This window comes from Macaca nemestrina, chromosome 19 (assembly GCF_043159975.1).
Source record: "Macaca nemestrina isolate mMacNem1 chromosome 19, mMacNem.hap1, whole genome shotgun sequence".
Lineage (NCBI taxonomy): Eukaryota > Metazoa > Chordata > Mammalia > Primates > Cercopithecidae > Macaca > Macaca nemestrina.
Window position 1 is genome coordinate 47,142,635 of NC_092143.1, and position 23,501 is coordinate 47,166,135.

Sequence of the window (23,501 nt, forward strand, 5' to 3'; positions counted from 1 at the left end):
CAGCAATAAAAGGTGGGAGAAATGGACATATCTCTGCTAGTGTCATCAATGGCCTTTCTGAAAAATCAATACTGAGATTGATAAAAATGAACTAGAGGAAGAAGCACCCCATGAAACAGAGAAGGTCATATGTAAAAACAGAGGGGAACAGCAGGAAATTCTTGGGTGACAGAGTGAGAAAAATGAAAAAGTCGAATTAGAGCTTTTTTGCACAAGATAATACTTTGATTTATGGTGGGGGGGTTACTAAAATGTACTTATAAGGCAGTGATACCATCCGTTCAGGTCTGAGCAGGTCCCATCGGCAAAATCGCAAAGTGGCAACACATAAGAGAGAAGCCAGTGCTTTTACAAAATCATCCTTAGCCCTAACCCGAAACGCCATGTGCCGTTGAGCATGTTGTGTCTCAATCAAGAGATAACGAAGGGGAAGAACCAAAGCTAAAATCAGCAAGGAGAAGGAACAATGGTCTTAAAATGACAGATTAATAACACTTGTTCTCTAATGGGGAGATGAGGGCTGACAAGTCTAGGGACTGGAAAAATCAATAAACATAGTCTTCTTCACCAGCACTCAAACATTTGTATCCAGAGAAAATTTCCTTAATGCTCAAAAGAGAAAACATAGAGCAAATGAAAGGCAATTTGTTTCACACAAGAATAAAAAAAAAGAAAAACTATACAATTAAGAGGTAATCTAGGTGACATCCACTACTTCATCACCCTAAAAGTCCCAATAACTGAGAGATTCATGACTGGTAATTGAGAGAAAGTAGGCCATCTAGAAAATACCTGCAATGCAACTTCTGGGGCTGAACTTAGAAGGAATACCCATGTCCCCTGGCAACTTCACATGCTCAACAGTTTCACCCATAAAACCCTTTCAGCCTCTGTCAGAGAGAAAACATCTGCAGTTTGACCAAGAATCTAACTTGCCTGTCACCTGTCACTGTTTATACTCTCTCCCGAGTGTGTGTACATGATGTGTTTATTTGTTAAAATCCAAGCATCATCAATACAAAATATTGAAAATGCTCCTAAAATAAGCTCCCTTTAAGAATGAGTTAAACAAATATAGGATGATTGATGCCCAATATACAAAGTACATAGATTATAAATTCTGTTATCACAAGCTGAATAGTGTGAGCCTTGGGGAGTTCCTTATTTCCCTTAATAAATGCATTCAGTTTCACATAAATGTCTCACAATCACTCCAAATTTTATCAGTAATCATCAGGAACTCCCATGTATAAATACATATACATTTTGGCAGCATCATATCAAGTGAAAGGAACAATAAACTAAGAGTTGAGAGACTGAATTCTGGCCCTAGTTCAGTCCTTCATTGACTATGTAACCTTGAGCAAGCTGTCAAATTTCTCATAAGATGTTTATTTCAGTCAACATGTATTAACCTCCTACTATGTGCAAAGCACTCTTCTGGGTGTTTGGTGTACAATGTAGAGCAAGAAAAATAGCTCTATTGGAGCTTAACTTCCAGCAGGAGAGACAGACCACGATAACATAAACAAATCAATAATATTCACAATTAAGATGATGAAAAATTATATTAAGGAAATAAAACAGGTCAGTGTGATAGAAAATGACATGGCCTGGGGACCTTAACTGCAAGAATCTGCAAAGGCCCTCTGACGAAGTGACATGTGATCCAAACCTAAGTGACAAGAAGGGGCAGGTCATGTGAAGGCAGAGAACAGATCATAGCAAGTGCAGACACCTTGAGGAGGCACTGGGCTAGGCTTGTCTAAAGAACAGAAAGGCAAGAATAGCCACAGGAAGTAAAGAAAGAAAAAAAATGCTTTGTCCAACCTTGCTAAAGAATGTTATAAGAATGAATGAAAAAAGACGGGGACGTCCTTAAAAGTAAGGTGAAGCAGTCCACAAAGTAAAATGAATTAATAGAACCTGCTCATGTTACACGAAAGAACTCCTGTTTTCTGCACTGTATCTTTAGGAAAGCCCACAATTAGAACATCTTTCATCCATGTATCTCAAAACATAATTTTTAGTGCAAAAGAGAATTGTCTAACCCGTTCATCTTCCCGATCGGAGGACAAAGGCACTAACTTACCCAAGTCCCTGTCAGTGACCTTCCAGGACCCAGCCTATCAGGTGAGGGTGGCCTTCTACATTAGCTGCTTGGAAGCAAGGCTTCCCACTTTTCTTGAGATGACTTATTTCACTACAAGAAATTTGCAATATAGGCATAATGAACCATTTGCCCAAGGCTTAATATAAAGAATTAGTGTCAGCACCATGGAGATAAGAATTTGAAGTCTCAACATCCAGGCCTGACTCTAGACTCACCTCTTACAGGTTTTTCAACCTTGGACAAGTCATGTTAACTCTCCAGGCCTCATGTTCTGCATTTAAAATTTAAGGATAATAAAAACTCCTTCCATCCTTATATTATAGGATTGCTGAAAGGATCAAATATGCTGATATACACGAAAATCTGTGGAAACTGTAAAGCACAAAACAAATATCATTACCCTTGTCATTTGTTTTTGTGCACAGGTTCTGTTTAGGTCTTTGACTCTGCACTACTGCCAGCATTCTACCATGTTGCACAATTACCATTACCTTGGATAAGCCTTGGGGTATCCTTCTATTTTGTGAGTTAAAGAAATTGCATCTAAGGAGCTCTATGGACACTTGATGATTTATGAAATTTGCCTCATGAATATACTTCTCATTGATTTCCTTCCTTTTCTTCTGATTTCCTGCAGTGGAAGAAGCAACCGCAGATTATAATGGAAATACCTCCTGGATAAAGATCCACGAGAAAGATTCTGCTAAAGGCAAGCTGTGGCACTTTGAGCAAGTCTCTAACCGTTCCGCTACCACAGTATGTTTTCAATCCCAAAATGTGCAGGGCACTTCTTATCTGTCCCCCAAAACATGCAGGATATCTCATAAATGTTGATATCCTTGAGTTCTTGGAGCAATTTCAAATCCGTTAGTTTATTTGATACCTTTAATAACCTTGGGAAAAGTGAGAACAGGGATAAGAAAAGCAAATTTATATAGGAGAAAATAAATCTTTCTGTGGTTATGTGTCTAGTCCAAACTCCCAGAAATCTAGATATTCAGATTTCACTTCAGTGATCCCTGAAGTTTACTAAGCCTCTTCCAGTCAGGATCTAGTGATGATAAATATACACAACTGCTATGTACCCACAAAAATTAATTTTTAAAAAAATGGGGTCATGGATATAAATACTATAAGGGCTTCCCAGTGGTAAGACACAATTATCACAAGAACAAGATCGCCCCGGCATGCTATCTTCCTTTGCCCGTTCCTATTCCCTGACCAGTGAGCGGTGTATGCCCACCTCAAATACAAGCTGGGGGAAGTTCCAGACTGACCTAGACATGTTTGCAACCCCCAGGATTCCTGGAAAAGCAGATAATGGGCTTCTATCAATCTCTGTGGGTTGACCGAGGTTAGCCTGAAAGATTATCTAGTTCTCTCCATTAGAACCATCCCAGGTTTTTTAAAGAGAGGAGCCCCGCTCTGGAGTCCCAGCAGACCCCACCTAGATGATTTCCATACAGCCAGGAAACTTCACTTGCTGGAGCACTCTTGACAGGGCTTTCTTCGTCTTTCCTCCTGGCTTTTCTTTCCTTCCTCTACGAGGCAAATAAATACTTTAAGAAGAAAGTTGTGAGCTTTTTTGTTCTGTCTAATCTACATATTAGAACTAAAAGACTATATTTTTCCCCAAAACCAGTCATGTTGGCCACGTAGCAAAAAATATATTTCTTTTTGGGGAAAAAAAAAGTTTATTTTACATGTAAATACCAGGAAATTCTTATCAGGGTGTGAAAGTTCAGGTTTTGTTTTTCCTTTCATTCCCTTTCTCTCTCCTTAACGTGGAGAAAGAAGAAAACAAATCTACAAATATCTCTCTTTATAGTGGAATCCCTTTTTTCTACCCATGCCCTGCTGGAAGCGGTGTGCCTCTAAGTGGCTTCTGATGCTCTGGTTGAGGTCGTTATGCATTCATAACAGCTACTTCATTTTCCCTAATCCCCAGACCAGAAGGGAATAATGTAACACCCAAGATAAAGTAGGCCTGGTTTTCTGACATCCCTCTAGCAAAGGACATTTTCTAACAAACTCAAAACACTGAGGGTTGCAAATAGTGAGAGTTGTGTTTAATTTAAACAGTATTACAGTATTACAGTATTACAGTCCCTTATGTCATAGAATCACAAAAACCAGTGATTAAGAGGCTTTCTCCAGCCTGACTCCTTCATTTTACACTTGAAGTAACAAGGTATCAAGAAACTGCAGCTTGGCTCCATTTGCTCAGCTTCTCAAGGGCAGACATGGGAAGAGAACCCAGGCTCCTAGTCCAGATTTTTGCATTGTGGTACCATCCTCTCTAACACATGGGTTCAAAATCTAGGGAAACTTTACTGGGAAAATTCTTTCAAGAGGGGAATCTATGAGAGATTACACATTTCATCATTCATTCATTCCTCAAATATGGATTAGGCATCTTTTATGCCTGGAACTGTGTTAGGCAACAGGGATGCATAAATGAAAATGATGTAGACCTCTCCCTGAGAGAGAGAGAGAGAGAGAGAGAGAGAGAGACAGAGAGACAGAGAGGTGGCAGAGAGAGAGAGAGAGGTGCAAAGAAGCACAACCGCTTTATACTATTGCTTTGGTGATGAGGTTACATTTAAAAATATCATGGTGCGAGTTATGCCAATCAGAACACCAGGTGTGAAATCTTCCCTGTCTCTAAGAATTTTAGTTAAATGAGCATATCCTTGCATAGCCACCCTCAATGGCCTACAATCCATTCTCTGCACAGCAGCCAGAACAATCCTTCTAAGGAATGACAAAGGTCATTTGATTCCCTCACTTAAATTCTTCAATGATTTTCCATTGTTCATAGGATAAATTCCAGAGTTCCTCAGAGGGTTGGGAAAACCCCTATCTAACATGCACTCCTTCATACCCTGTATCCTGTTCCTATCTGCCTCGCCAGTCCGGGCTGCCTACTCCCCTTGCTTGCACCCGGCCTGACATATTGGTCCTTGTCAGTTTCCCCAAAGCACTGGATTTACCCTTGCCTTAGAGTCATTTGAACAAGCTGTTCCCCTTCTCTGAACTCTTTCCCCCGCCAGCTGGATTTCTCATCACTCTGTTCTAACTTCTGCTCACCTAGCTGACTCATCGTCATTCTTCAGCTCTGAGCTTGGACACCACATCTTTAGGGAGCTCCATGACCCCCAATATCAAGTGACAGCCCTTCTGTGTGCTGCCATAGTATGCTGGTTCCTCTGCCTTACATTCAACAGCTTTATTATACTGCCTTGTTAAGGTCTCTATTCCTCAGTAGACCATCACTGTGAGGGCAACTATTGTTTTTGCTTTGTTCCCTGTAAGGCCGGGGTCTAGTACAGAGCTTGGCAATCAGCCAGTTTTCCAAAAACATTCGTTGATTGCCTGGATAAATGAATGTATGAAGGTGTGTCTATGGGCATCTCAAATGGGGAATGCCCCACAAAACCATGACTGGGATGAAAAAGTTCCAGCATGAACTTGATCTGTCTTGAGTTCTGGAATTCAAGAACAAATGAGCATGTCCTAAAGTAAGGAAAAGCTGACCATTGATGGAAACAAATATTTAAGATTCATTGTCCTAAAAAGTGGCTCAGGTAAATTAAAATCTTAGGTACCCAAGGGATGAAAGAGATACAGAAACGATAGCTCCAAAATGAGAACTTTGTTATTCAGAGGGGCAGGCTCAGGAAGAGGAATCAGGACTCAGGGCTCCTCAAAGCCCAGCTGTATGCTTCCTTCATTTGTAAAATATTAGGAAAAGGCAGGGGAAGAGAGGCTGGTCTCTGGAACCTTGGGGATTTGGGGCACAGGAGAGTCTCCTACAACACATGCCTCCTTGCAAGAGTTGGAGGAGCAGGGCTTGTCTGTTTCTTGTCTCTGAACACCCAGATGACTGCACAGTTGGGCACAGGTTGTGCTGGGAGCAGGCAAGCTGTGAGTTCCCACTCCCAAACAAGGAGGGAACTCTCTTAAGTAGTCCCAAAGTGTTGGCGGGAAAGTGCGGAGTATGCGTGTGTGCGCGCGTGCATGTGTGTGTGTATGTGTGTGTGGGGCTGCAATTTAAACTTTATTAGACTAGTAAGACAAGGGAAGAAAACACAACCACAGAGGAAAACAGAAGGCAGTAGGCAGGAGGGAAATGTGACTGCTGAGATTGATGCAGCAGAGTAGAGGGATAAGAAGCTAGAAAAGGAAGACGATTAAGGAGCCTCCCCTTACAGAGGGCGGATCAGCTCACAAGCGGACTCCAAGTGTGTCAGAGTTTTCTCAAGGTCTGCCTTTGCACAAAGTCTTCGAGAGCTAGCTAGAGGCAGCCTAGGTAAGCCACCTTTCTCTCTCCCTCTCCTCTCTTTTTCCCTCTCGCTGTCCCTTTCTCTCTTCCTCATCCTCTCCTGCCAACTGCTTGTTCCCAGTGCAACCACCGACAGGCCATTATAGTTATAAAAGAAAAAGAAACTGCAAGACTCGCCCTAGCCACAAAAGGAAACTCATACATGCTGAGGCAGTTTATATATTTTGACATCTGTACTGCATGACATGTGTTTCTTGCGCTCCTAAAACCTCTACTCCTGGTTTGGGGAGAGTACTATGCTCTATCAGAGGCGAGTATTCTCTAGCTCTAAGCACTTTGTGGGGGCTCAATACATGGTCCTCAGCCTTCCAATACCCCCACCAAGTGCAAGGCTCCAAAGATGATGATACAGTGTACATGAGAAGAGAACAGAAGCATCACATATACCCTGCCTCTCTGACAAGGCTGTGATTTTCTCCTGGTGGAAATCTGGAAACCCAGCCTCCTCTAACCTATCTAGTGACTCTCTGAAGTTACAAAAGCAACATTGTCCAGTCCTGTCTTAAGGAAGATTAAACTGCATTTAACAACCCAGGAAAGGTAATGATCTCACTACAAAATCAACACACGGCGGTGGCCAGAGGCTGCTCCAACCATTGCTCAGTGACCACCCAACACCTCAGGCTTTAACCAGCCATTCATCCTTCTCCTTCCACCCGGCTGCTCAGCTCGCAGGCTCTGACCCAGTGACACCACCCCACACTGCGCAGGATTAAATGCTCTGGGGCTGAGTAAATAGACCTTGGCAGGCAGTTTCCTGCAGGGGCTGAAGGGGAGAGATCCCCGGTCTGCCCCAGCCCTTGGGCTAAAATGACAAGTTCCATAATTCCCCACTCCATGGAAGCCCTCCACAGGCTCCTCACTCCTCCTCTGAGCTAGGCTGAAAGAGACAGGAACAGAGGGAAAAAAGGAAGGGGCCAAACACTGAAGTAGAATCTTTGGAGAGTACTAGGAAATAAGTCACTTAATGGAAAAGTCTAGTGCCTTACTACTGAATTGGCCAACTTAAGAAAATTACATTTTGACCCCAGTAAAGGTAGAACAGAGGCTTTTTGTTAGTTTGTTTGTTTTCTTAGTAAAAACCATAATGAGATAAAGAAAATCAGATGATAAAAATAAACAATATGTAGGATTTGGTACCTGAGAGTTCTTTATGAAAATATTATGCAAGTGACATCAAAGCCTCACTGATAAAGCTTTTAATGAATTTAACACTAAGTCCAAGTTTACAAAATACCCTGAATAAAACTCGGAGAAAAAAATGGTGAGTGATTAGGTGACCCTCCTCTAGTTCCAGGTTTTTGAGAATAGGCCCCCCCTAGGCTGAGAATGAGAGGAGAATGGCAGGGAGGGACTGTCTCTACTCCAGAGAGTCTTACATTTTTGACTCTCAGACGAAGAGGACCAGCAAGTGGGTTTCATACAAGGCCAGCTCGGTATCAATGCCTCCAGACTTGAGCCAAATGAAACAACTCAAGTCTTGGCACTGAGTTGGGAGAACTCAGGGAGTTCTCTTTCAGGGAGAAGAGAGGGAGGGGGTCCGGGCAGATAAAGACGCTTTAGAGAAGACGCCAGCCCATCCTGCAGCCCATCCACACACACAAGAAGCTTGATTTTCATGCCCCAGGGAATCTGTCAGTGAAATTCCAGAAATTTGCTTAGAGATTGTAAATAGAACAGTCGGGTTCAGAAATGGGAAGGCAGCTCCCCGTCTCTGCTTCTGCACAGAAAGTACTAATCAGTGCCATTCTGATCCAATAGACAAATAAAGTGCTTGAGAAATCAGACTTTTATCATTGGCCCCAAAATGGGCCTATTTCAGCTTGTCAGAAGTTGTGTGAAAGTCAGATTTTGAATTTGGATTTCCTCTTTTGGCCTGTTTTTATCAGACTACAGAGGCAGTGCCAAATATGAACTGATACGGAGCCCAGAGCAACATGCATCCCTGCCTTCCTCCTTGACGGGTGTCCAGGAACCTCCTGTGTCCTCAGTTTGCCTGCATAGAAGCCTGGGGAAAGGGTGGTGATGTCTGCTCTGAAGTGGTGAGTGGAACAGCCAGAGACATACAGGTGCAACTCTATCCACCAGATGAGGGGATGGCAGCCCCAGGACACATGCGAAATGATGCAGGACCCGGAACCAGTCAGGTCCACACAGGAGCATGCATAACTGTGACAAAATCACAGCCACAACCTAACAGTTAATGCTGATGGAGAGATTACTAAGTGTTAGGGAGTGACTCTGAGTTTCAGAGAGAGACTGAGTTGAGTGTATAACCCAGTTCTGCCACTTAGAATGGTGGGATAGTGGCCAAGTAATTTAACTTTTACTTTTTTGAGATGGAGTTATGTTGTGTTGCCCAGGCTGGATTTAAATTCCTGGGCTCAAGGGATCCTCCTGGCTCAGCCTCCCGAGTAGGTGGGACCACAGATATGCACCACCCATGCCCAGCTTATTTTTTAATTATTTGTAGACACGGGGGTTTCACTACATTGTGCAGGTTGGTCTCAAACTCCTGGCTTCAAGTGATCCTCCTGTCTCGGCCTCCCAAAATGCTGGGGTTACAGGCATGAGCCACCATACCTGGCCTACCTTACTTTATTGTCCACATGTTGGCCTCTAAAGCATCTCTGCCTTCCTCATCTCAGTTGATCCTCTCCACCTCCTGGGAGGTAGCCTAAAGGAAAACTCTTCTCCCTATTCTCCCAGTGTGGAAACTGAGTCACACAGAGACAAAGCAGGAGCAGAATGCCCAGGACAAGACCTCAAGCCCTGCTGATCCTACACAAAGTATTAACCTCTATTAAACTGATCAGCATCAGAGATGGGCATCTGTGAACACATGTGTGCTCCACAGGAACACGTAAGCCCTAAATTTCCCAGGATATTATCTCCCTGGGGCATTATTATTTAAGGTGTTTTATATTTCTTTACTTTTTTTTTCTGGCTAAAAGATTAAAAGGCAAGACTTCTTTAGCCATAAAGGATAAGCCCAAATGGCACAGCTCAAGTGATGAATACGGGGAATTAGAGGGAAAGAGGAAAGCTTCTTAACACACACTTTCCAATTGCCCTGGAGCCCAGGAGCTTAAATATTTACCATGAAATTTCCTGTGCCTTTGCTTTTGGGGAGTTTCTAACTTGCTAGATGGAGTCTTATCCTGACAGTTCCACCTCACGGTGTCACTAAATGAAATGAGAGAAGATTCTGTCTGGTTTTGAAATCAAATTTTCTTTGGCCTTTTAGAAAAAAAAAAAAAACAATCTAGCCTGGGTTTAAATCGTCACCCATATGGAAAACATGGGCTGTGCTATGGAGCAAAGAGAGGGCTCTATAGCCTGATGTCAATCAGGAACAGTTAAATATGAGCCCTAGGGGTTGGGTGCCTAGTGGAACCCTAGAAGAAGGTGGGGGGAAGAAAATATCCTAAAGAAAAGTGCTTCTTGCTTGACATCCAGGCCTCAACCGCCTGTCCACAGTACTTTCAGGATGGGTACCTGTTCATATACCCTCCCTCTCACCTGCCAGGGCAGCTACACACAGATAGCCACACCTCCGGATTTCACAGGAGATGAAAGAGAAATACAAGTCAATTACAACTACACTAAAATGGCTCTGTTCATTGAATATTGAAGGGCAATTAAGGGATAGAGGCAGGATAGGGCCATTCAGAAAAGAAAACGTGATCCCATTTGTACAGTTTATGTAGAGATCAAAGTGCAAAGAAAGTGGCTTGAGCAGGGATCTTCTTCTCTGGAACACAGATCCATCATGTATCTATGATCTATGTAGGCAATGAGTGAGACGGCCTTTAAGGTCCCTTCCAGCTCAGGTAGTCTTTAATCTTGTTATTCTAAATCCAGTCTGTAAGACTCACTGTTTTTTAGTCTTGGACAATTAAAAAAAAAAAAAAATGGTGCTGTCTACACTTGGAAATTCCTAAACTGACCTAAACATGAAAAGTATGCTCCATCCTAATCACTTGAATTGAGTGAAGGAATTAAGTGGTAAAACAATAAACTATAGAAAAAAGCAAATTAGAAAGTAAGGTAGACAAAACTATATTTTATTCAGCTGTTGAAAACAACGCTATGGAGGAAGTGATGGCAGGGAAAAAAAAAAAAAAAAAGTAGCCAGAACTCAAGTACTGAATTCTTACAGGCACTCAGTGAGAAAGAGAAAAGATTCTAGACTTCATAAACCTTATGTTACTTCCCTGGAAACTTTCCTGCCTTCCCAGGCTATATTACTGTAGCATCTTCTACATCCTGCTAACTGCAGGTATCACAGAGAAATATCCATGTTGACTGAGTTATCTGTCTCTCCCAGAAGATGGTGAATACCTTGAGGACAAGGAGAACGTCTTATTCAACTTTGTCAGTGTAGGACCTTGCACAGAGCCTCTATAAAGTAATTGACCAAAAAATATTTTGAATCAGTGAGCCATGAAACTATATCCCCAATAGCAATTTAAAGAAAAAAGGATCCAGGGCACAGGCTAAAGGTTTTGATTTCTGGTGAGACCTTTAGCAGCAACGCAAGGTGCACTGATTTGAAGGTATCAGCATTTTCATAGTTTTCATCAGCATTTTCAAGAAAGTTAAAAAAAATTCTAAATTTACCTCTAGGAACCTTTCCATTAGCCTCGCTCCAAAGCATTATATCAAATTTGAAGTGATCTGACTCAGGAAAAAGAAAAAGAAAAAAAAAAAAAACGCCAAGTAAAATCATAGAATCTCAGGAATCTATTGTTAAACTCCTAGAGACCTGTAACTCACTCAAATTGAGAGGCTACAGTCATTTGTCTTGATGAGGGTCAAGAGTATGTGCTCTGGGATCAGGTGACCCAGGTTCAAATCCTGGCCAGGACCCTTCCAGACTGTATAACTATTTTCAAGCTGAGGTTGACGAATATTTTCCAGAGCGTCTGTAGAAGAGTTAGATTAGATGACTCCCAAGTGTCCTCCAACTCTGAGTTTTCATAATCCCATGTGTTTGCACCCTATCCACAAATCATCTACTGCCAAGTCACATTCTACATGACAACTCCTGCCAGTCTCCTCTCCACGTCCTACTTGTGATCACCACCTATAACAGTGATCCATCAGAGGATGCTCATGCTAGGAGAGATAAAGATGCAAGATGGGTCATCAGCATGTCTTTGCAGTTATTTTATAAGATGCATATATCTAAGCTTCCTACATCCACACACCCCCACACTCACACCCACACACACACTTACACACCCACCCACCCACACACACTGAAACACATATACTTTCTCCTGAAGCGTACTTCCAAGGATCAAGGTCAGAAATGTATATTTCAATAGTGTTTCTCAGGTGGAACAATTTTCTACGGCTTCGCCCCTCACTCTGACTGAGACTCCCCTGACTGTGCTGCGATCCATGCCTACATCAAAAGAGGCAGTAAAACCTGTCCTAATTTTAAGATTAAAAACTTCAAAGTGACAGCCTCAGCTCATAGTAAACCAAACAAATTTCTAGGAGGAATTGGTGTATAAATCTTGGGCCTCCCTTCCTCTTTCTCACATTGTCCTTCAATAACTATGATCTACCACTGGCTCAAACTTTTGTTTTCAATCTGATTGAATGGCCATGTTGTCCCCAGGCACCTATAAGTGGTTGTGGTAGGAAACCAGAAGTATGTTAACATGTCACCTAGGAGCTCTGCCTTTTACCTCACCATGCCATGCCAAGAAAGGACATACACTCAGAAAGGCGGAGGAAAGACACACACACACACACACATACACACACACACACACAAATACAGAGAGAGAGAGAGAGAGACTCGTTGAGATTAATACTTGGAACCTAAGGTATGAACCTACTTTCATCACATTCTCTTCAGCTAGCCTGAGATATTCTATAGTCCCCCAGCGGTTGGACTGGGTTTTTGTTTACTTGTTTGTTTTGGTTTGGATTTTATTTTCCATCAATTGGGAATAAACACCTAGACAGTGGAACTCTAATATCTCACTATCACTTCTCTATATTCTGGGAGTAAGAAGAAAGTTTGTTTCTATTGACATTGCAAAAACGTGTTAAAAACATAACTTCAGTGCTCTGCTGTGAAGGGGGAGGGAGGTGCCCAGCAGACCCCACGGTTCTCTGGAGTCAGCTCTGCAGTGTCTCCTGGGGTTTCCTCTTTACCTGCTTTCCTTGTGCTTGTCTGTGAGCAAAGCTTGCTATGATTCCTTTGGGGCCATATCTGTAACTAAGGCCCACTAGTAGGTAGGTGTCAAAGCCACAAAGCCCTCCCTCCACGGCCATCCCTCAGTTACAGGAAGATCACTCACAGCACAAGTAACATCAGGAGAGCAAAACTGTGCATGCCCACTAACAGATAGTGCAGAGGTCTAGGGCACCTTAGTGTATATGCTATGCTTCCTCTATGGACGGTCTCTACATTTATTTTTTTAAGTTACTGTAGGTTTTAGATGGATAATTATGAACCCTTATTCAATAGGAGTAGGTGGGAGAGGAAGATAAGGTACAGCAGCAACAATCCATTCAAGGATCCACATGAACAAAGTGTCTTTGGTCTTCAATGAATATCAAGAAAGTAAAAGGAATTTAAAGAACAAATTACCTCTGTTAGACATTTCTATACAAAAGGGCACAGTTCATACCTCCAAAAATCCAACTGAGTTATGAAAATATGAATAGAATAAAAGATTCTTTCAGGTAGAAGATGCTTAAGGAGGAATCATCATATTAAGATCCAACATGTTTTGAGGGTCTACGCTCTGCCAGGCATTATTCTGGGAATTTCTATATCGATCACTATATTTAATTCTCAAAATGTTCCCCATGAATCCCACTAAACAGACGAGAAAACCGAGGTGCAGAAACATGAAGAAACCTGGGTAAGGTTATCTGGTAGTATCTAGTGGAGCTAGATTCAAACCCAGTTTAGTCCAAGTGCAAAGCTCAAAGCTTAAGCACAGCACATAATTACTTGGGAGGATGACCAAGAACAGATGCATCACACTGCTGAAGAGTGGAATTTTCCTTTATCCCTGGGGGTTACGCTCTTATGAAAATACCCCCAGGATCTGAAGAAGCCTCAGAGCCAAGAATGTTCCTCTCCCTGACAGGCACCAGCATTCCCAGGGATGCAGTTCCCAGTCCCTGCTGGGCCAGGGCAGGACTCCAAAGGAGAGGAGGAGGCCCAGCCCTGTGCTCTCCAGGCAGATGTGGGTCCTCGAGGTGTTTTCTTTCCTTTTTCTTATTTAAAGAAAAAACAAAACTCTACACACTCCCCACATGTGAAATGGCACCAGCACTGCTGCCAGACAATAATTTTACAGTCACACGATGACCCTTGAGCAAAGAAAAGAGGAAAAGCCTGCACCCCGCCCAATCCAAACCCAGGAGAGTCAACCTTTGGAAAAGCCCAGGTCACAGAAGATCAAACTCACATGCTGAGGAACAACAGGAGGTGGGGAGGCTGGGGCGGGGGAGAGGACCGGGAAGGAGGAAGCATAAAGTTTAAAGGTCAAAACAAATGTCAACCTAACACCAGTACTGTATGAACAGCACACAGCCTCACTGCTAGACAAATAAATGCTGCCGGGGAGGCAAGGTATCAAGAGGTTTTATTAACTCTCTTCCTGGAATCGTACACATAGGAAGTCTGTTCCATCATATAAGCTGCAAAGCACAATATTTATCCCTTGCGGGGGGAAATCATGGAGCTGATATTGAATCCACAATACAGAGTCTCTCCTCCATTCCCTTCCCAGCCAGCCTCTGTTCTTGCTGCACCTCCAGGGGCCTGTGAGCAGGAAATACCCACGTTGATTTTGATAAGAGTGGAAAGGGCTGCATGCTGATGAGAATTCAGGGCACAACCCTGCCTCCACCTTCTGCTCTTTCCCAGGCATGACGTGGTCCCTCTGAGCCCAAGGGAGGCCTGAGATGAATGGCATCCACATGTCCTCCTCACTGTGGGTCTCTGACCCTGTGTCCAGTTCTGTGGGTATCCCAACTCTGTCTTAGGGCCTTACATGAAAAATGCCCTTTTGCAGAGCCCAAAGCAGTTAAAGAGAAACCACCGGTTGGATGGTCTGGGCCTGGCCCCTTTGCAGGGTCTCTTGGATGAGCTCTCTGCCTATTCTCATTGTGCTTGTTATGTTAGCTGCTCACCTAACAGTTTCACCCTCAGAAACTCTGGTGAGGGTCCTCTTTCAGTATCGGGACCTGACACCACCTGTGCACCCAAGCACCATCTAGACCAGGTACACGAAACCACACCAGCCTCTGTGCGGGCTCACAAAGACACTTAATTGCAGAAGTCCCAGAATTCTCACTCTCAACCCAACCATCCAAAGAATGCTCTAGACTGTCCCTAACTCCTAGTGGATCCTGAAGTTTCACCTTCAGAAGTTCTGAATCAGTAGATCTGGAGCGGCTCCTGGGAATCTGTATTTATGAAAAATTCCCAGGTAATTCTGGTGCAGCCAGCAACCCCAACAGCAGGCTGAAAATGGGTGACATAGGCTATCAGAGATAACGGTATTGGCCTCCTACAAGGTGAAATCAATGGTCTAGAGTGGGCAGCTCAACATGCAGCAGGCCACTGTGATGGCCATGATGAACCTCACATGACTCGGAACCCTCATTCTAAGGGCCACACAGTTCTCTACATTGCCTTCCGGTGACAATCCTGGGTCTGGAATCACACCTCCACCTTCTGTTCTCAGGCCTTCTCTGATTCCAAGAATGCCTTCTCGAATGCAACTTTTCTTGCTACCACTGTACTGTCAGGATATATTTGACTCCACATTCTAGTGTATAATACCTCCCACACTTTCTGATAAGATTGGGTTTACTGAGCTCCCTGACATCTGTATAGTTATCACCTACAATTGAAGACTTTTATAGGAATGACACTGAATCTTCTGTGGGCTGTTCCTGAACAATTAAGGCTGAAAAATGTTTTGCTCTGGCAAGTGCGAAAACAAAAACAAAAATAGTGTGAGATGTTTGTCATGAAACATCCAAGTGCAATAGATGAAAACATGAATCCACTGTATATCCCAAGGACACTTCAAAAATACCAAAATTCTAGACTAAAAGGATAAATCAAAGGCAAAAATAGATAAAAAAAAAAGTTAAAAATAAACCAAATAAAGGAGGTGAACTTGGAAGATGTTTGATGTCTAACTGATCAAGAGCCAAGGAATTCACTGTAGATGAGAGTTCCTTTTTCGGACCAACCACCAAACCAAACGCAAGCCCCAGCACCCTCTCCAGCCTCCTTGACTCAGCTCTGAGCAGTTGGCTGACCCTTCAGCTTGTTTTTCCCTCTTCTCTTCCCTGCCATTTTAGTGTACCTCCTGCCTCTGTCACTGAAGAAAAACCACAAGCAGGTGTATTATACCCCACAGGTCCCACTGTCAAGCTCTCTTCACAGGACTGTTGCAGAGGTAAAAGAGTCTATCTGCCCATCTTCCACTCTATCACCCACTGTGGGTATATGGAAAACAACTGCAGAGCAAGCAGTCTTTGTCTTCTTATGAGGGTTTCCAGGAGGTTTTCTTCAACAACCAAGGGCAACTGTCAAAACAACAAAGTCTTTAGTGAAATAGATCTCCCTATATGCTTTATGAGGTTTGCAACAATTCAGGAACTGTAGGTTTCTTGTGTAATTCATTGTCTGATATGGTTAAGCAATGATCAGTATAAATCCACTAATGGGAAGCTCAAATCCTTTTAGAAGGAAAAGAACAAAACACCCGGTAATCACCAAAACTCTTGGTGAATATGAACAAAATCCTCCGCTAGTCTTGACAGATCCTTAATGGAACAACCTGTATTGTAACCAACCCAATTCCTCCAAAGTAGAGAAACATTAATTGAATAATTAAACTGAATAAAGAAATCTGAAAACATTTACACCTTATCCTAAGCTCTGCCACACACAACATACATACCAGACACATACCACACACACACACAAACACCAAGAAAGCATTTACTAAGGTTTTAAGTATCTGTGTATGTGTTTATGTGTCTTTCAAAATATTTTTAGAGAAAACTTCACTGGAGATCCCAATATGTAACATAAATGAAAAGCAGAGCTTGCATGGTTAGAGTGGGGTCAGAAGAACAGATTACTCTCACTTAACAATCTCTTGGCAATCAACATTGGACTTTGAAGCATCAAAACCTCCCAAATCACCCCTTAAAGACCACCAGCCCAGACTCTACAAGACTATACATTACTAACAACAGGTGTGGGTCTTCTTTAATAAAAGGATTTATGTGCTTTCACCATTCATTCTAGAGTTCATTTACCAAGTCCCTACTGTGCTCCTATACAGAGACACCAAAGTGAAAGAGACGTGAATCTTGATTCCAAGGAGCTCAGTCTATTATGGGAAAGAGAAGTCATCAGAATTTTCCAACCATTAGAACAAGTAACGTGATAGAGGCAGTCAAAGGATGCTATGGGCTTCCAATTTTCATCCTACCAATAGTTTTCAGGACACTATTTCAAAATGGACTATCTTTCAATTTATCAGCTTGCTAACACTGGGGCAGAAGATTGGGCACTGAGAAAATGAGTATATCAAAGGCTTGTTTAAGAAAGACTCTATGAAATGTCTATTTCATTTCATTCCCACTTACCATCTACACTGTAAATAAGTTATGATGTCAAACATTTAAAGACACAAGAATAACATAATTTTCACAAGATATCAAACAGCATACATATCCCCCAGGATTATAATGCTGCAGATGGTATGGTGGCCTACGTTGACCCTAAACACAAACATGAAGCTGATAACGCATATCACATTTAATGCAATTTACTAACCCATTTAATCTTTTTTTTACAAATATTTCATATAACCATCTTAAGGAGGTAAGGAGTTCCTAAGCTGAATACCAATTTGGTGAGTTGAATTTGCTGACATCCTTTCCTTTGCTGAACTGGAAACCTTTAAGTTCAAGACCCAAGTCACAGGTGGTGACTCCTCTGAGAATAGTTTTCTAATAAGTTGATCTGTGCCCAGATAACTCAATTTACTCCCACGTAACCCGTGGAGTCCTTAATAGCTGCAGGATTGTGGGGGTTTTTTTGTACCAATGGATGCCATTATTTTGGGGAATGAAAAAACACTCACACTAGTAAGAAGGGAAAGGAATAAAGGACTGTAGAACCTTGGGAAGGAGGACAATGGCCATGCAGATGACCGCATCATCTTTGCTTGGACATCCCCAGCAGAGGGAGATGACAACTTCCTGTGGGAGCACATTCCTCTCAGGCAGACTTTTTAGATTTTTATTTACAAAGACAAATTTTCTTAAGTTGATACGAAGTTTTTCTTCCTGTCACTCCTACCCATTGTTTCTAAATCTGCTCTGTGAAACGACAATGAAACGAAATTCTCCCCCTTCCATGGGACAGGCCTTCATGGGGTCTTACAGATTGCCCTCCGGTGATCTCATCACTTCATTCCCCAGTACTCTGAGGGACTATAATAGAACAATGCTCAAAGATATGTTTTTAGAGATCATTGCCATTTCATTTTACATTTTTTAAATTGCATAAAATACACATAACATAAAATTTATCATCTTAATCACTTTTTTTTTTTTTTCCAGAGACAGGGTCTTGCTATGTTGCCTTGGCTGGCCCTGAACTTTGAGCTCAAGTAATCCTCTTGTCTCAGCCTCACAAGTAGCTGTTACTACAGGCACCCACTACCATGCCTGGCTCATTTTCAACCACTTTTAAGTGTATAATAGGTAGTATTAAGTACATTCACATTGCCATGCAACCATCACCACCATCCATCCACAGATCTCTTTTCATTGTGCAAAACTGGAAGTCTATACACATTAAAAGAAGAACCCCTCCTTCCCTTCTATCACCTAGCCCATGAAACCACTATTCTATTCTGTCTCTATAAATTTGACTACTCTAGATACTCATATAGATGGAATTGTACAGTGTTTGTTCTTTTTTTCTCATTTCACTTCATATAATGTCCTCAAGTCTCATCTATGTTGTAGCATGCATTCAAATTTCCTTCCTTTTTAAGGCTAAATAATGTTCCATATCATCATTCCAATTTACAGACATGAAAAATCAAGACTTCAAGAAGTTAAGAGCTTTCCTAAGGTCACACAATCAGAACTGAAGACAAGCCCCATGACCCCATATCCACTGCCTGACCATGTATCATGCTCTATTTTCCAAATGTCCTGTATTTCAATGTGGACTGAAACTGAACAGTAAGCCTCCTTTACCAACTTTCCCTAGGCAAAGAACTTATCTTGTTCTTGGAAGCAATTCCACACACATACCCCAGCATGGGAAGTACCTTTCAGATAGAAGTGAGTTTAAAAAGCTTAGAGATTGCAATTCCGAAGATCCGAGCACTGGCATAGGAACTAGGCAAGGAAGCCTGTGGATTTAGTCCTACTATAGGCTGGCTAATAAACACCACTTCCTTAAGTGTAACTCTAATTACTATTATAATCATTTACTCTGTTCCTTTTGAGGGGCAGCATACTGCAAAGCCCCTTTTCTTTGCTTATGCTGGAACTTGAGCTCTTGTCGTAGGTAGCAGGAAGAGGGAGATGCTTCATGGGTGCTTGTTTGTTTTTAATTCTTCCTTTTTTTTCTCTTTAGATGTGTATTGCTCTCCCTCCTGTTGAGAAATAGGGAAAGGCATAGTAGAGTGTAACCAGAGTAGAGCGCAGTCATTCCTCACAGCTATTACTGCTTAATAAAGAATAGCACTTCTGCAAGGGATGAGGTTACTGTCATTGGGGCATGATTAATAATGATTAATTTGATCTGTGCCGACATAAACTAGATCTGCCATTCACTAAATAATTATTCCGTAGCCTGGATACCATTTCCACAGGGCTCAGAGAAGTTGCTGGCCATTTATCACATTAAAACAAAACAAAAAACCTACATAAACAAGAGAAGATAAAATTAGAAACCATCACCAAAATAAAACCAAATGCCTTCATATCCACCCACAAAATGCATGCTTAAAGCTGAAAACGACAATAACAACAAAACCCTTGTGTCGCTATCTTGTTCCAAAGAGAGAGAAACAAAATCAACAAGACAACTTCTTTCCTTCTCCAAGGAAAGAAGAGGAACCAAATCTGTCTTTTTGGTTTTTTTTGTTTGTTTGTTTGTTTGTTTTTTCCTACAGAGGGAAAGGTACATCTACCTACTCAACTGATCTTTACTTCTATCTTATAGGTAAGATGTCAACACCTGTTCAACACATAAGGAAAGTGTGGTTTGTGAGCTCTAGGTGAATTTCATAACACAGAGCATGTTTGTGGCAAAACTTGGTCTCAACCCAAGGCTTCCACCTTAAGGGCTTTCCTTTGCTGTGGCCTTTAACAAACTTCATCCTGGGCTAGATTCTAACCCTGACTGTCTCTTCTGAATTCTATTTTTAGAGGGGATTACTTCACAAATCATTTTACAAATATTTGTTGAACATGCACTCTGTGCCAGGCAATATGTTCTAGGCACAAGGACACAACATGAGCAGAACAAAGTCCCTGCCCTCAAAAAGCTTCCACTCTAGCACAGAATGGCAGGTAATAAACAAATAAGCAAGTAAAATATGTAGTATGCATTCACAGATAATGCTAAAAATAAGGCAGGTTAAAAAGAACAGAGATGGCCAGGTACGGTGGCTCACGCCTGTAATCCCAGTACTTTGGGAGGCTGAGGCGGTCAGATCACGAGGTCAGGAGAGCGAGACCATCCTCACTAACACAGTGAAACCCCATATCTACTAAAAATACAAAAAATTAGCCAGGCATGATGGCACACGCCTGTAGTCCCGCGAACAGGAGGCTGAGGCAGGAGAATTGCTTGAACCCGGGAGGCAGAGTTTGCAACGAGCCGAGATTGCGCCATTTCACTCTAGCCTCGGTGACAGAGCAAGGCTCCAGAAGACAAAGATGAAGAAGAAAAAGGAGAAAAGGAAGAGGAGGAGAAGGAGGAAGAAGGAGAGGAAGAAGAAGGAGGAGGAGAGGAAGAGGAGAGGAAGAAGGAGAAGGAGAAGAAAAGAAGGAGGAGGAGGAGAAGGAGGAGAAGAAGAGGAGGACAAAGAAGAAGAAGAACCACAACAACAACAACAAAGGTAGTTATAAGGGGAGAGATCTGTGACTATTTACAGCGTAGTCAGGAGAAACATCATGGATAATGAATGGATATTTAAGCAGAGGAATCAGGGCAAGTACTGCAGGTGTCTGGGGCAGAATCTTACAGGTAGAATAAATGGCAAAAGCCAAGTGCCTGAGATAGATTTTGGTTTAGAGTATTCAGCAGGGTGGAACAGAGTGAAACAAAGCCAACAGCTAACAGGGGACAGGTCACATAGGACTCTGTAGGCCATTACAAAGAGTTCACTTTTGCAAGAAATGAAATGGGGAGCCATGGGAGGGTTTGGAGCACAGGCGCATCCTAATTTGACTGATGTTGTAAATGATTACTCTAGCTACTATGTGGAAAATAGAATGGATATTAGTTTGGAGTTCAGCTGTTAGGTCCAGGGTATAGATAAACGTTTGGTGTTTTATGTGTGTAAATGATATTTAATGCCATGAGAAAGGACAGAGAAGAGGGTGGAGAACTGAGTCCTGAGGCACTCCAATGTTTAGAGGTCAGGGAGATAAAGAGAGACCAGCAAAGGATTCAACTAGTGAGCTATGGAAAGAATAAAGGGTGGTGTCCCAGAAGCCAAGGGGAACATATTTTAAGAAGGAGGAAAGGATTAATATGTCAAATGAGACTGAGAGGTCAGTCAGTAATTAATGTTATCAGAAGCATAGGGATATCTCTCCAAAGATTAAATTTTGGCTTTCAGCATAATTAGAAGAGTACTGGAGAAAGTGTTTCATAGCTTAAAATGCCATTTACCATCTCTCTTGAGTTTCCAAATGTTCACAGTGGGAGTTTAGAGAGTCAATACAGTAAACATCAACTTCAAACAACCCAGCTCCGTGCTGCAGCTGGTGATGCTTCCTTTCACCAGAGATGCAAACACCTTCATGTCAATTGCCTCCCTGTTCCTCACCACATGCCAGGAAGCCTAGAGGGAGTGATCAGTTTACCTTTTCTTATTGTAGAAGTGAAGACACCGGGACACGAATTTGAATTATTTCTTTCGATTCTATGCTGCTACGGCACAGTTTGTACCATTAATATATCCCCTCTGTCCATCAAAGTTTGACTTCCATGACCTTGAATTTAACATCTTCTGTGACCTACTATTTCATAACTTCAACTATTTACTTCAACCGCTGTAGTTACTCACTGTTCCCTCAACACCTGGAATGATGTTTTACTTATGGACTGGCATGCTTCCCTCCCCATCTCTATTTAATTTTAAGGTCCAGTTAAATTCATCAGTGAAGACTTCTGTAAATGAGGCCTCTTCAAAGTCTAGAGTAATTTCTCCCTTGTCTTTGTGACACTCACATAGCACTTATTATATACATATTAGTGTTTGCCTCCTGCTAATGATATCTTTTGGTTGACAGGCACTAAATCTTTATGAAGTATTTATTCTATGTAATATTTGACACTATGCCTTATACCAAATAAATACTGTTACTATTTAGAGAATGAATGAAAAACTCATAACAAAGAATGATAGAACTTAAGAGCTAAAAGCAAGTCAATAGTTGAGTCCAGTTCAGGACCTTTAAATTCTGACACTTAGATTCACTTTAGAAACGGCTGTTTCTTTTTCTGCCAATGCTAATCATTGATGGTGACAGAACTGTTAAATATGCTTTGAAGGACTTGGCTTTTTCACCCCAGACATGGGGTTGCATTGCCTTTCCTTCCCTGGGTACCACTCCCACATTCCCAGCCTCAATGGGAAACTCTTAACCCATCTCTGTTTGAAAAATAATTACATCTTCCCTTTCTGCTTCACAATATACCCTGTCAGCCATTGAGATAATATTATATAGTAAACAAGAGACAAGTCAATGGTTATCTGTTCTAAGCACTGTGTGCTTAGAACTATGCTAGCACCCCTCCCACTTCTACCTCCATACCTGGCACACAGAAGAGAATGGACAAATATCTCTAGCTTTACATGTACTTGAAGATATGAACAAAATGTAAATCTATATGTGCTACTTGCTTAATGAGTTGTACAGTCCAGATAACAATATCTTAAGAACTCAGGGCCTAGGGTAATACCAAGAACAGACTGCTATGAAGAAGAGCTCCTGAAGAGGTGTGTTCTGGGCTGGGCCTAAAGAACTGGAAGAATTTGCTAGAGTGATAACTCCAGGGAGAGCACTCCAGAAGTGGGAAAAGAAGTCAGGAAAGCCTGAAGCAGCGGGAAAAATAAAGTGTTCAGAAGCTTGGTAGAACTGTGAATTGGCCCAGGTGAGAGGTAAAGCTTGAAAGACCAGTCTGGCCAGCTGGCCCAGTTCATTACATAATGGTCCTAATATAGCACCCTCTGTGAGTTTAGATGGCCAGGGTCAGCCAGGGTACAACGATGGGGCCAGGTCATGCACAAAGACCTACCATTAGTCACAAGTCATGGAAGGACCACTGGAGCAGGAGACAGAAGGCCTGAGTCCAAGGCCCTGGCTCAGACATCAAAAAACCTATAAACAAGGCAACTTATTTCTCCTTGCCTTGATTTTCTCCCCTTAGCAGGAAAAAGGAAAGAAAAACAATTGTTCTGCCTACTTCCTTTGGTTATCACGAGGCTCATATACAACAATGATTACCAAAGGTCAATTCAAAAGCAGTATGTGTACGGCATAAATATCTAACAAAAATATGGTAGTTGTCTTAAGAAATACACTGACATAACAACATAGATCCAGTGAGAACACTGTAATCTATGGCTGCCCTTACTCAAGAGGACATTCTTTTGATAAGAAACTATAGTCAATTCTTCAGGATTAGTGGGGTGCTGGAAAGAATGTTAGGATCGACATGGACTGATCTAGCTCTGCTATGATCTATCACGTATGACTTTG

At 42.1% G+C, this 23,501-nt stretch overlaps 1 protein-coding gene across 6 annotated transcripts in view; it reads right to left on the reverse strand.

The window, feature by feature from the left end:
* LOC105499475 (SET binding protein 1) overlaps positions 1 to 23,501 on the reverse strand; it is a 383,331-nt gene that overhangs the window by 277,653 nt on the left and 82,177 nt on the right. The window contains exon 2 of one of the 6 annotated variants that reach the window (XM_071085441.1): positions 1 to 23,501. This exon is cut by the window's left edge and continues 16,824 nt beyond it; it is cut by the window's right edge and continues 37,324 nt beyond it. The exons of the other annotated variants lie outside the window; for them this stretch is intronic. The gene's annotated coding sequence lies outside the window, so the exon portion shown is untranslated. 6 annotated transcript variants of the gene reach the window in all.